The sequence below is a fragment of the Manis javanica genome, chromosome 15 (assembly GCF_040802235.1).
Source record: "Manis javanica isolate MJ-LG chromosome 15, MJ_LKY, whole genome shotgun sequence".
NCBI classification, from domain to species: domain Eukaryota; kingdom Metazoa; phylum Chordata; class Mammalia; order Pholidota; family Manidae; genus Manis; species Manis javanica.
In genome coordinates, this window is record NC_133170.1 from 77,288,859 (window position 1) to 77,299,804 (window position 10,946).

The 10,946-nt window shown below is 43.3% G+C and overlaps 1 long non-coding RNA gene and 1 other non-coding gene across 2 annotated transcripts; both read right to left on the reverse strand.

Moving 5' to 3' along the window:
* Positions 1-449: 449 nt before the first annotated feature.
* Positions 450-583, reverse strand: LOC140846645 (U11 spliceosomal RNA). Its single transcript, XR_012125980.1, has one exon. It is a non-coding gene; the product is annotated as a U11 spliceosomal RNA (small nuclear RNA).
* Positions 584-6,618: 6,035 nt separating this feature from the next.
* Positions 6,619-10,891, reverse strand: LOC108392626 (uncharacterized). Its single transcript, XR_001852066.3, has 3 exons — positions 10,841-10,891; positions 7,469-7,703; positions 6,619-7,377 (listed from the first exon to the last, which is right to left on the reverse strand). It is a non-coding gene; the product is annotated as an uncharacterized lncRNA (long non-coding RNA).
* Between the last annotated feature and the right edge of the window lie 55 nt (positions 10,892-10,946).

A 10,946-nucleotide genomic window follows, 5' to 3' on the forward strand; every position in this document is an offset into this window, starting at 1 on the left:
CACTTAGGTTGCTTCTGTATCTTAGCTATTGCAAATAGTGCTGTGATAAACATAGGGGTGCATGTTGTCTTTTTGAATCTGAGAAGTTGTTTTCTTTGGGTAAATTCCTAAGAGTGTAGTTCCTGGGTCAAATGGTATTTCTACTTTCAGTTTTTTGAGGAACCTCCATACTGCTTTCCACAATGGTTGAACTAGTTTACATTCCCACCAGCAGTGTAGGAGGCTTCTCCTTTCTCCGCATCCTTGCCAGTAGTTGTTCCTAGTCTTTTCTATGCTGGCCATCCTAACTGGTGTGAGGTCATATCTCATTGTGGTTTTAATTTGCATTTCCCTGATAATTAGCGATGTGGAGCATCTTTTCATGTGCCTGTTGGCCATCTGAATTTCTTCTTTGGAGAATTGTCTGTTCATATTCTCCACCCATTTTTTTTTTTTTTTTTTTTATTTTTTGGGGCGCCAGGACCAACGATCACTAGCTGCCCAAATACCAAAAAATTATGCTTCCGAAATCTCTTGATGTCGATTCCGCACGAAGAGCATACGAGCTGCCCCACGTGTGCCACTCACGACAGAAGCCCTTTTTTACACCCATTTTTTAATAGGGTTATTTGCTTTTTGGATGTTGAGGCATGTGAGTTCTTTATATATTTTGGATGTTAACCCCTTGTCAGATATGTCCTTTACAAATATATTCTCCCCTGCTGTAGGATGCCTTTTTGCTCTGATGGTGTCCTTTGCTGTACAGAAGCTTTTTAGCATGTAGTCCCATTTGTTCATTTTTGTTTCCCTTGCCTGAGGAGATGTGTTCAGGAAAAAGTTGCTCATGTTTATATTCAAGAGATTTTTGCCTGTTTTCTTCTAAGAGTTTTATGGTTTCATGACTTACATTCAGGTCTTTGATCCATTTTGAGTTTACTTTTGTGTATGGGGTTAGACTATAATCCAGTGTCATTCTCTTTCATGTGGCTGTCCAGTTTTGCCAACACCAGATGTTGAAGAAGCTGTCATTTCCCCACTGCATATCCATGGCTCCTTTATCATATATTAATTGATCATATATGCTTGGGTTTATATCTGGGCCCTCTAATCTGTTCCATTGGTCTATGGGTCTGTTTTTGTGCCAGTACCAAATTGTCTTGATTACTGTGGCTTTGTAGTAGAGCTTGAAGTTGGGGAGCGAGATCCCCCCCACTTTATTCTTCCTTCTCAGGATTGCTTTGGCTACTCGGGGTCTTTGGTGGCTCCATATGAATTTTAGAATGATTTACTCTAGTTTATTGAAGAATGCTTTTGAAGAATTGATAGGGATTGCATTTAATCTGTAGATTGCTTTAGGCAGGATGGCCATTTTGGTAATATTAATTCTTCCTATCCATGAGCACGGGATGTGTTTCCATTTATTGGTATCTTCTTTAATTTCTCTCATGAGTGTCTTGTAGTTTTCAGAGTATAGGTCTTTCACTTCCTTCTTTAGGTTTATTCCTAGTTATTTTATTCTTTTTGATGCAACTGTGAATGGAATTGTTTTCCTGATTTCTCTTTCTGATAGTTCATCATTAGTGTATAGGAATGCCACAGATTTCTGTGAATTAATTTTGCATCCTGCAATTTTGCTGAATTCAGATATTAGATCTAGCAGTTTTGGTGTGGATTCTTTAGGGTTTCTTATGGACAATATCATGTCATCTGCAAACAGGGATAGTTTTACTTCCTTGCCAATCTGGATGCCTTTTATTTCTTTGTGTTGTCTGATTGTGGTGGCAAGGATCTCCAGAACTATGTTGAATACAAGTGGGGAGAGTGGGCATCCTTGTCTTGTTCCCAACCTTAGAGGAAAAGCTTTCAGCTTCTCGCTGTTAAGTATGATGTTGGCTGTGGGTCTGTCATATGTGGCCTTTATTATATTGAGGTACTTGCTTTCTATATCCATTTTGTTGAGAGTTTTTATCATGAATGGATGTTGAATTTTGTCAAATGCTTTTTCAGCATCTATGGAGATGATCATGTGGTTTTCATCCTTCTCTTTGTTGATGTGGTAGACGATGTTGATGGATTTTCAAATGTTGTACGATCCTTGCATCCCTGGAATAAATCCTACTTGATCATGATGGATGATCTTTTTGATGTATTTTTGAATTCAGTTTGCTAATATTTTCCTGAGTATTTTTGCATCTATGTTCATCAGGGATATTGGTCTGTAATTTTCTTTTTTTGTGGTGTCTTTGCCTGGTTTTGGTATTAGAATGATGCTGGCCTTGTAGAATGAGTTTGGGAGTATTCCCTCCTCTTCTTTTTGGAAAACTTTAAGGAGGATGGGTATTAGGTCTTCACTAAATGCTTGATTGTAACTAATCTACCAGAGACTAGTCAACAGGAAAATAATATCAGGCACCAAATCATATGTCATGAGGGAAATGCAAATTAAAATGAGTACCACTACATACCTAATACAACTGCCAAAATCTAGAATACTGACAATATCAAATGGTGACAAGGATGTGGAGCAACAGAAACCCTCACACATTGCTGGTGGGAATGCAAAATGTTGGGAGACAGTTTGGTGGTTTCTTACAAAACTAAACATACTCTTGCCATGAGATCCAGCAATCATGCTCCTTGGTATTTACCCAAATGAACTGAAAACATATCCACACAAAAACATGCACACAGATGTTTACAGCAGTTTTGCTCATAGTTGCCAAAACCTGGAAGGAACCAAGATGTCCTTCAGTAGGTGAGTGGATAAAAAAACGGTGGTACATCCACACAATGGAATATTATTCAGTGTTAAAGAGAAATGAGCCATCAAGCCGTGAAAAGATATGGAGGAATCTTAAATGCATCTTACTAAGTGAAAGAAGCCAATGTGAAAAGGCTCTATGATTCTAACTCTGTGATATTCTGGAAAAGGCAAAACTATGGAGACAATAAAAGATCAAGAGTTTTGGGGGAAGGGAAGGGATGAATAGGCAGAGTACAGAGGACATGTAGGATAATAAAAAATATTCTGTATGATACTATAATTGTGGATACATGTCACTAAACATTTGTCCAAACGTACAGAATGCACACCCCCAAGAGTGAGGCCTAATGGGAACTAAGGCCTCTGAGTGACCAAGATGTGTCACTGTAGGTTCATCGATTGTTAACAACTGCCCCCCTCTTGTGGAGGGGGGCTGCTAGTGTGGGAAGCTGTGCATGGGACAGGCAGGGAAATCTCTGTACTTTCCTCTCAATTTTGCTGTGGCTCTAAAACTGCTCTAAAAAAATGAAATCTTTAAAATAAGATTTCTAAAATGGTATCAGGCTGGCCTCTCGGCTCTAACAAGGACATGTTAAAAGTGAATACTAGTAATGCCATTCAGTCTTAAGGAAATTCCGACACATGGTACCACATAGATGACCTCTGAGGACATTATAAGTGAAAGTCAGACACAAAAGGATTAAAGACATATGATTCCACTCGGAGTGGTCAGAATCACGGAAGTAGAAGGGGTGGTGGCCCGGGCTGGGGGAGGGCACAATGTGGGGTCAGTGTTCAAGGGGTATTAAGAGTCTCAGTTTGGGAAGATGAAGAGGGTTATGGGATGGATAGCAGTGATGGCCACGCAACAGTGTGAATGTGTCTGCCACCACTGAACTGTACACTTAAAAATAGGTGAGATGGTACATTTTATGTGTATTTTAACACCATAATAATTAAATAAATAAACAGGTAAAATATCTCGATGAGGAGAGGGTGGAAAGTGAGATTATTTCTATATGCATTATTTATGGCTGAAAAATAGAAAACTGAGTCAGACTATATATAGCCTCTGCAAAACATCCACATAAAGCAGAAGAGGTGGCTTTTAAGCAAATCCCATAAAAAGGAAAAAAAAAAAACCAAAGGTCTGTAACAATCTAGTCTTAACACACGTGGTGCTCCTGGCAGGGTGCCTGGCCCGTGTGAACACTGGCTGCTTGTGATTGCAGTTCTCCTACCCCAGCCTCTGAAAGGGGGAGTCGTGGAACACGTCAGCTCGTGCTGGATGGCAGCCCACTCCAATGCGCTCTGGAGGGGCCACACAGTCCCTGCTACAGTCACGAAGCAGCCAGAACAGGAAGGGCCAGGCTTGGTGGTCTTGGAGGAATCTGCTGCCTCCCATCCATCTCGATCCTGTGGGCTAATCTGGCAGCACCCCAGGACAATGGATTGTTCTCAAAGAGAATGGAGACACCTTTGTCGGAGAAACTATGGAGAACCTGAAGGCAAAGATTGAAAATGCTGAAAGAAATCAGTCACAAGAGACCACATATTGTATGATTCCATTCATAGGAAATGTCCAGAACAGAGAAATCTATACAGACAGAAAATAGGTTGCCAGGAGCTAAGGGGGGCAGGAGGAGGAGAAATGAGGAATGACTGCTGGGAGGTGGGGGGGGGGCCTTAAAAGTCACTGTGGAGATGGTTGCACAGCTCTGGGAATATACTAAAAAACACTGAACTGTACGCTTTAAACGAGTGAATTGTGTGGTAGGCGAATTATATTTCAATAAAGCTGTTATTAAGAACAAGTAGTTGCCTTGGCTCTGAACTTATGCCTTGGTTCCTCCAAGAACCCCCGAGCTGCGACCATCTCTCTACTAAGACTGCACTCATTTCACAGTAGTGTTTTAAAAGCTTTTCTCAATGCCCAGAGAGGGCCCTTGGATGTCCATGCAAAGGCTTCCTAGGGATTCTTATCTATTTAGAAGAGGGAAATGAGTATCAAAAGCCTAGCTTTCTCGGCTAGCCAGGTCCCCTTGTTAAGTTCCTTGTCTGCACGTTGCTATGGCAACGGAGCGCTTCCACTGAAAGCTTTTGGGGGGTGCGTCCAAAGAAGGCTGCAGTCTGGACCAGGGTGGTTTGCAGCCCCTCTGCCCAGCAGCCCCCAGGTAGCAACCTACCAGTTGGTGTCTCACTGATGGAAGCTGAGGAAGGGGCAGCCTGGAATCTGGGGAAGCAGGGAAATCTGAGAAGCGGGAAGATGCAGAGTGACTGCATGGCCCCCCCTAGCGGCCACCGCGTCACCTCACCGGGCAGGAAGAGGAGAGGGTGTTAATCACATCTCTTAGAGGCTGTGATCTAAAATGGCATCTTAAGCACCTGAGCCAGTCTGCATGTCAACATGAACATATTTTTAGGCAGAAGTAGGCGGCTTCTCATTAAACAGCCGGGGAAAGGCGGTCGGTAACTGGGAGCCCACCGCTCTCACAGGTGAGTATCACGTCTGCAGAAGTTCCCTGCCTGGAGGCCCTCCCAAGACTCAGCCACATGAAGCCAAAGGGGGCTGAAGTCCACGCTGTGGGCTGGTGGGCAGAGCCGTTGGGACTGAGAAGGCGCGAGCACAGTGGGTGAACAGTAAGCAGCTTCCAAGATGGACCTTAGCGATTTTCACCTCCTGGTGAACTTAGGTGGTCCTCTCTCAGGCTATACCAAGATTGGTCCGTGTTGTGACCCACAGAGTTCAGAAGAGGTGACAAGTGTGACTTCTGAAGCTAAGTTGTAAAAGACACTATGCTTTTAGATCACTCACATTGGCGGAAGCCAGCCGCCATGTTTTAAAGATACTCAAGCAGCCCTATGGAGCAACTCACACGGAGAGAACTGAAGCCCCTGGCCACCAGCCAGCACCAACTTGCCAGCCCCGTGAGCGAGCCACCTTGGAAATCAACCCCCGGCCCAGTCAAGCCTTCAGATGACCATAGCTCCAAGATATTACATGTTTATTACTGTGTTAAGCTGCTGAATGTGGGGGTTGTTACACAGCAATGGATAGCTGATAAGAGAGTAGATCCAGATGCCCCCTAGGATAGCCAGAAATTGTCTTGAGAAGAGAAGATGGTTTTATTAAAAATTTTTCTCTCCTTGCTCCCCACTCTGTTCCCCAACACTTTTACATAAGAAAGTTATACGGGAAGTTGAGATTGGGTGGGTGGGTAGGGAAGGAGGGAGAAGGGGATTAAGGGACATTATAATTAGCACACATAACATGGGGGGGGCACGGGGAAGGCCATACAGCATGGAGAAGACAAGTAGTGGCTCTATGGCATCTTAGTACTCTGATGGACAGTGACTGCAATTGGGTGTGGGGGGGGATTGATAATATGAGTAAATGTAGTAACCACAATGTTGCTCATATGAAACCTTCGTAAGATTGTACATCAATGATACCTTAATAAAATAAAAAGAAGTGATGTGTTGAGAAGGAGTCTAGAGACTTGGATTTATGTCCTGGCTCTGTCCTTTCCCTTTAATTCAGTTTCCCCAACTCTGGAACTGAAGAGTGAAAATGTAACCTGTCAGCTCTGAAATCATCGGGTCTCACAGTGGTTAAAACTCTAAGTTTTCACTCAGGAACACTGGTTGTGAACCCTGGCTCTGCCTCTTGCTTGCTTTGTGACTTCAGGCTAATTGCTTAACTTCTCTGAGCCTACGTTTCACCTTCCACAAAGTGGGCTTAATGATACCTACTTTGTGGCATTGTTACAAAAACCCAATACAATAATACCTATAAATTATTTAGTTCAGAGTAAGTGCTTAATAAACGGTAGTTACCACTACTAACAATGAGATAGCATGACAGGTACAATTATTTCCACTTATAGCTAAGACAGAGGACGATCAGAAAGGTTAGAGTACTTTATTGGTCCAGAGCAGGCCCAGGTGTGGGTGATTCTTTCAAAAGCTCCCCAGGTGATTCTTTGACAAACTCTGCCCTAGAGAAACTTCCACACTTGTGCCAAAAAAAATCATACAATAATTTCACTGCAGGACTGTTTGTAATAGAGAAGGACTGGAAATTATCCATATGACCATCAATAGGTAAATGGGAACTAAATTGTAAATGGAATACTATATGGCAATGTAAAATTAATGAACCAAAATCACATGTATCAATATGAATATAAATCTCTAAAATAGAATGCTGAGCCCCAGAAATGCAGAGGGATATACAGAATATATATATATAATGTGTACAAACATGCAAAACTCCATTATATATTATTTAGGAATATATACATCTGGGTAAAAAGCAAGAAGCCATGCATATGTTTAACAGGCATCAAATTCAAAGTGGTGGTCACATCTGGGAGGGAGGGAAGGAAATGGGATGGGGCAGGGGATGCCCTGTGACTTCAGTGCATTGGTAACATGTAAAATGACATGAGATTTCTTAAACTAGGTAGCAGGCACACAGGTATCCATTGTTACCTCTACCTTCTCGCTGCCTGAAATATTTCATAATAGAAAATATCTAATACAATTGTGCATTCAAATTTTCTTCTTCCTCTTGGTCATCTGTACCTTCTCTATTATGATCCCATCTTGCTTTTAAGAAATAAAGTAGTTGGCTATTTAACAAGAAAAAAAGGAGTTATGTTTAATTTTTGACAGTAAGAAATATCCCTTCCCCAAGTGACTTGCTCTGAGAACAACACTTACTTGCATGTCTGAAATCCAATATATCGGTGAAAATCAATTCAACACTGTACAACAGGAGGATCATCCAGAGTCCAGAACACGAACCATCAGCCCAGGGACACCTATTCAGGGTCTCTTGCAGATGCCTCAGAAGCTAGGCTTGACCCCACAGGGTACGCACGATGAAGATTAATCAGAGGTCTAGGGACCTCTTCTTCTGCAGCTTTAAGTTAGGACAAAAATACATCCAAGCAGGCTGGGAAATGAGAGGGATTTGGGAGTGAGGGAGAAGGGAACTGGGGGTGCACATTCTTTTAAGTGAAGTTGAGTCACTCTTGAGCCATTTAACACAGCCTCAAGTTGGGGAGTTTTGTGTTTCCTAAAGCACTAGAAATGGGCTCTGCCAGCAAGAAGCACTTGACTGCTGTTTCTTAAAGACGCATAAGGGTTTTTGTTTTGTTTTGTTTTGTTTTGTTTTGTTTTGTTTTGTTTTGTTTTGTTTTGCATAATGGACACGTTTCCCATGCAGTCAATTTCCAGGTTCTTTGTCAAGTGCCAAGGTAAGCTTTTAGACAATTCCTCCATGGGCCATGGGGACGCAATTTCCACCCAGTACAGAATGCTTTAAGATGAAGAAAGCCAACTTTTCAATATTGCTTCAGGGACCATATTTTGTGCTTCAACACAGCTGAATGCAGACAAAGTCAAAAAGGAAAATTGAGTGCAATCTTTTGACAAGGGAATTGAATGAAAGTAACGCAATGGATCACTGCCCCCTGGTGGCCAGACAGTGGTGCAATCATTTGCTGAGAGTCATTCGTGTTGTTTCTTCCTGTGTTCCCCAGCCACCATCTCCTGCATTTTAGAAGCCTAAAAGAGGGATTACAACCTGGCAGCCAGCGGGCAGATTTACCAACTGTTCAAACATTTGGAGGTTTGCTTAAAAATCTAGGTCTGAGATTTCTTTTGAAAAATTGGAAATCTGTCAACTTTTGGATTATATCCCAGCACAGAAAATGGAGGCTAGAGTGAGAAATTGCTGCCCACTATAGACAAGGAAGCTGCTCTCACATTCTCTGCACTCCCCACCACTCCCTACTGATCACTCCTGGCAGTTTTATTCATTAGCCGATCTTGTGTAGCTTCTGGATTTGCTGCCTGTGGCCTAAACTCACTAAAGAGAGTCCCAAGGAGTGGAAAGAGGATGGTGCCTTTAAAAGCAGAGTATATCACCTTGTGCCTGGGAGGGGACAGAAGTCCACAAGGCCCATGATACCCAGTTCAGTGAGCATAAGTGACTTGTGCAAGCTCACCCAGACAATGAATAAGTGGTATGCCCTGCATTTAAACACACTTTTTCAGTGCTTGGCACTCCACCATCTCCCATAATTCACTGGTTGCACAGCACAGCAAGCCCTCCTCTGGGACAGGTGGTTACGTTACTGCTTTAGCTATCAGAAGTGAAATTCAGGAAACTCCAGGAGAACAATGTTCAAGGCCTTTGTTCAAAAGACAGAAATAAGAAGTCTCAGAAATAACTATCCTGATTTCGTGTCTTAAAAACTCCCTGGTTTGTCCTGCTTCAGATATTTCTTATTCAAGTCAACAAAATTTCTTGAGCATCTACTATGTGATTACTCTATTTCTTGAGTATCTACTCCATGCCAAGGGCTGGGATTTGGGGGAATTAGGGGCCAGTTAGATATAAACAGGGAGTCCAACCAGCAAGGGCCAAAGCTGTTTTGTCCCTCATCTTGAAATGTCTCCTCTTGGTGTCTTTAATGACAGCACATCTCTGGCCTGCACCTAGAACCAAGTGCCTGAACCCATGGAGAAGCCCCTCAGACTTCTCATTAACAAATCAAAGAGAAGCCCAAGGCTCTGAGTTACGTGCTGATCCAGATGTGGAAATCAGTTTATGCTGTTAAGGATTAAGGGAAGGGGAGTTTGCGGTAACAAAGTAAAGCAAACGCTATATAAATTAACAAGGTAAAGCAAATTCTGTAATAAGCATAAATTAGTCACAGGATCCTTCGCTCCCCCTCAAAAGGTGCAGATAAAGTCTTAACACAGGTATCCTCCAGATGTTCTGCAGGAACTCAGACAACCTGCTGACCACACACACAGAGATCCCAGACTGTTGGAGCCAGGAAAATGACAACTAAGATTCCTGAAATAATCCCATTATCTCAACATTGACCAATCAGAAGAATGTGCACAAGCTGATCATATACTCTGCAACACTTACTCATAATTTTGCCCTTAAAAACCCTTGCTTGTAAACCAGCAGGGAGTTCAGGACCTTAAGCGTCAGTGTCCCGTTCTCCTTGCTTGGTGCCTTGCAATAAACCCACCTACCTTTCTTTCACTACAGCCCGGTGTCAGTGCTTGGCTTGCGGTGCATCAGGCAAACAGACCTGAGTTTGTCTGGTTTGATAACAGGCCTGACACTTCCTTTTATAATGTGGGTCAGTGGCTTCTCCGAACTGGAATCTACGGGATCTATGAAAGGACAATGAGGTCTCTCCCCAGCGGCTGGAGCAAACTATAGCTTTGACAGTTTCTTTGCAGATAATAAATAAAACGGCAACGCCTTGGTATCTGTTCTTAGGACTCATGGCAACAGCAGATACTCATGAAGTGTTTGCTCTATACCAGATGTGTACGATCTCACTTTGACCTCGCACAGAATCCAAATGGCAGAGCTGGGACTTGAACCTAGGGCTGTGTGGCTCTGATGGTGACGCCCACAGCCACCGCTTGGTAATGGCTCCCAGGGGGAATGTGTGTCATGGAGGAGGTCAGATCTTGAAGCATCAGGCTTTCTGCAAATACCAAACTGGAGGCTAAAGGCGAGGTTAGCTGTTTATCCCTCAATTTACAAATGGGGAAATTGAGGCGTACAGTAACTTGTTCAAGATCACACAGCGAGCAGGTGACAAGTCTGAATCTGAGCCCGGGTCACTGACTCCACAATCCGTATTGCTAATGTCTTAATGCTTAGCATTTCTGGCTGGTCCTGGAAATTTAATTTCAATATTCATGAATTAAGATGGAGGTTTCAGGTCTCTGATTCAAGGAAAAATCTTCTATATATCCGGGGATCACAAGAACCAAGCAGGTCCTTTTTGAGAAACTGAAGATTAAGAAGTCAGAGAGGAAAAGGGAGAGACGCTGAGAAAAAAGGGAGATGGTAGCACTGGTAACACAGGGTGGAGGGTAAGAACTGAGGCTGTGAAACCAGACTCACAGGGTGGAGTGGGGTAACCATCAGCATTCTCTCTACACCTAAGGAAACTGAGGCTCAGGAGAGCGGCACCGGGCAAGGAGACCTGAGGGAGGGGCAGCAGTTCTGGGCGGACGCAATTGCGAGTTCCCCGAGCTGACACCTACCTCGCACGACAACCGCAGCAGCGCTGGATTTTCTGCACCCGCTACTCCCGCCTTCCGTCAAGGCCCCACCTCCTCCTGTTGCCGATTAGCTGCTTCGGGCACGAGA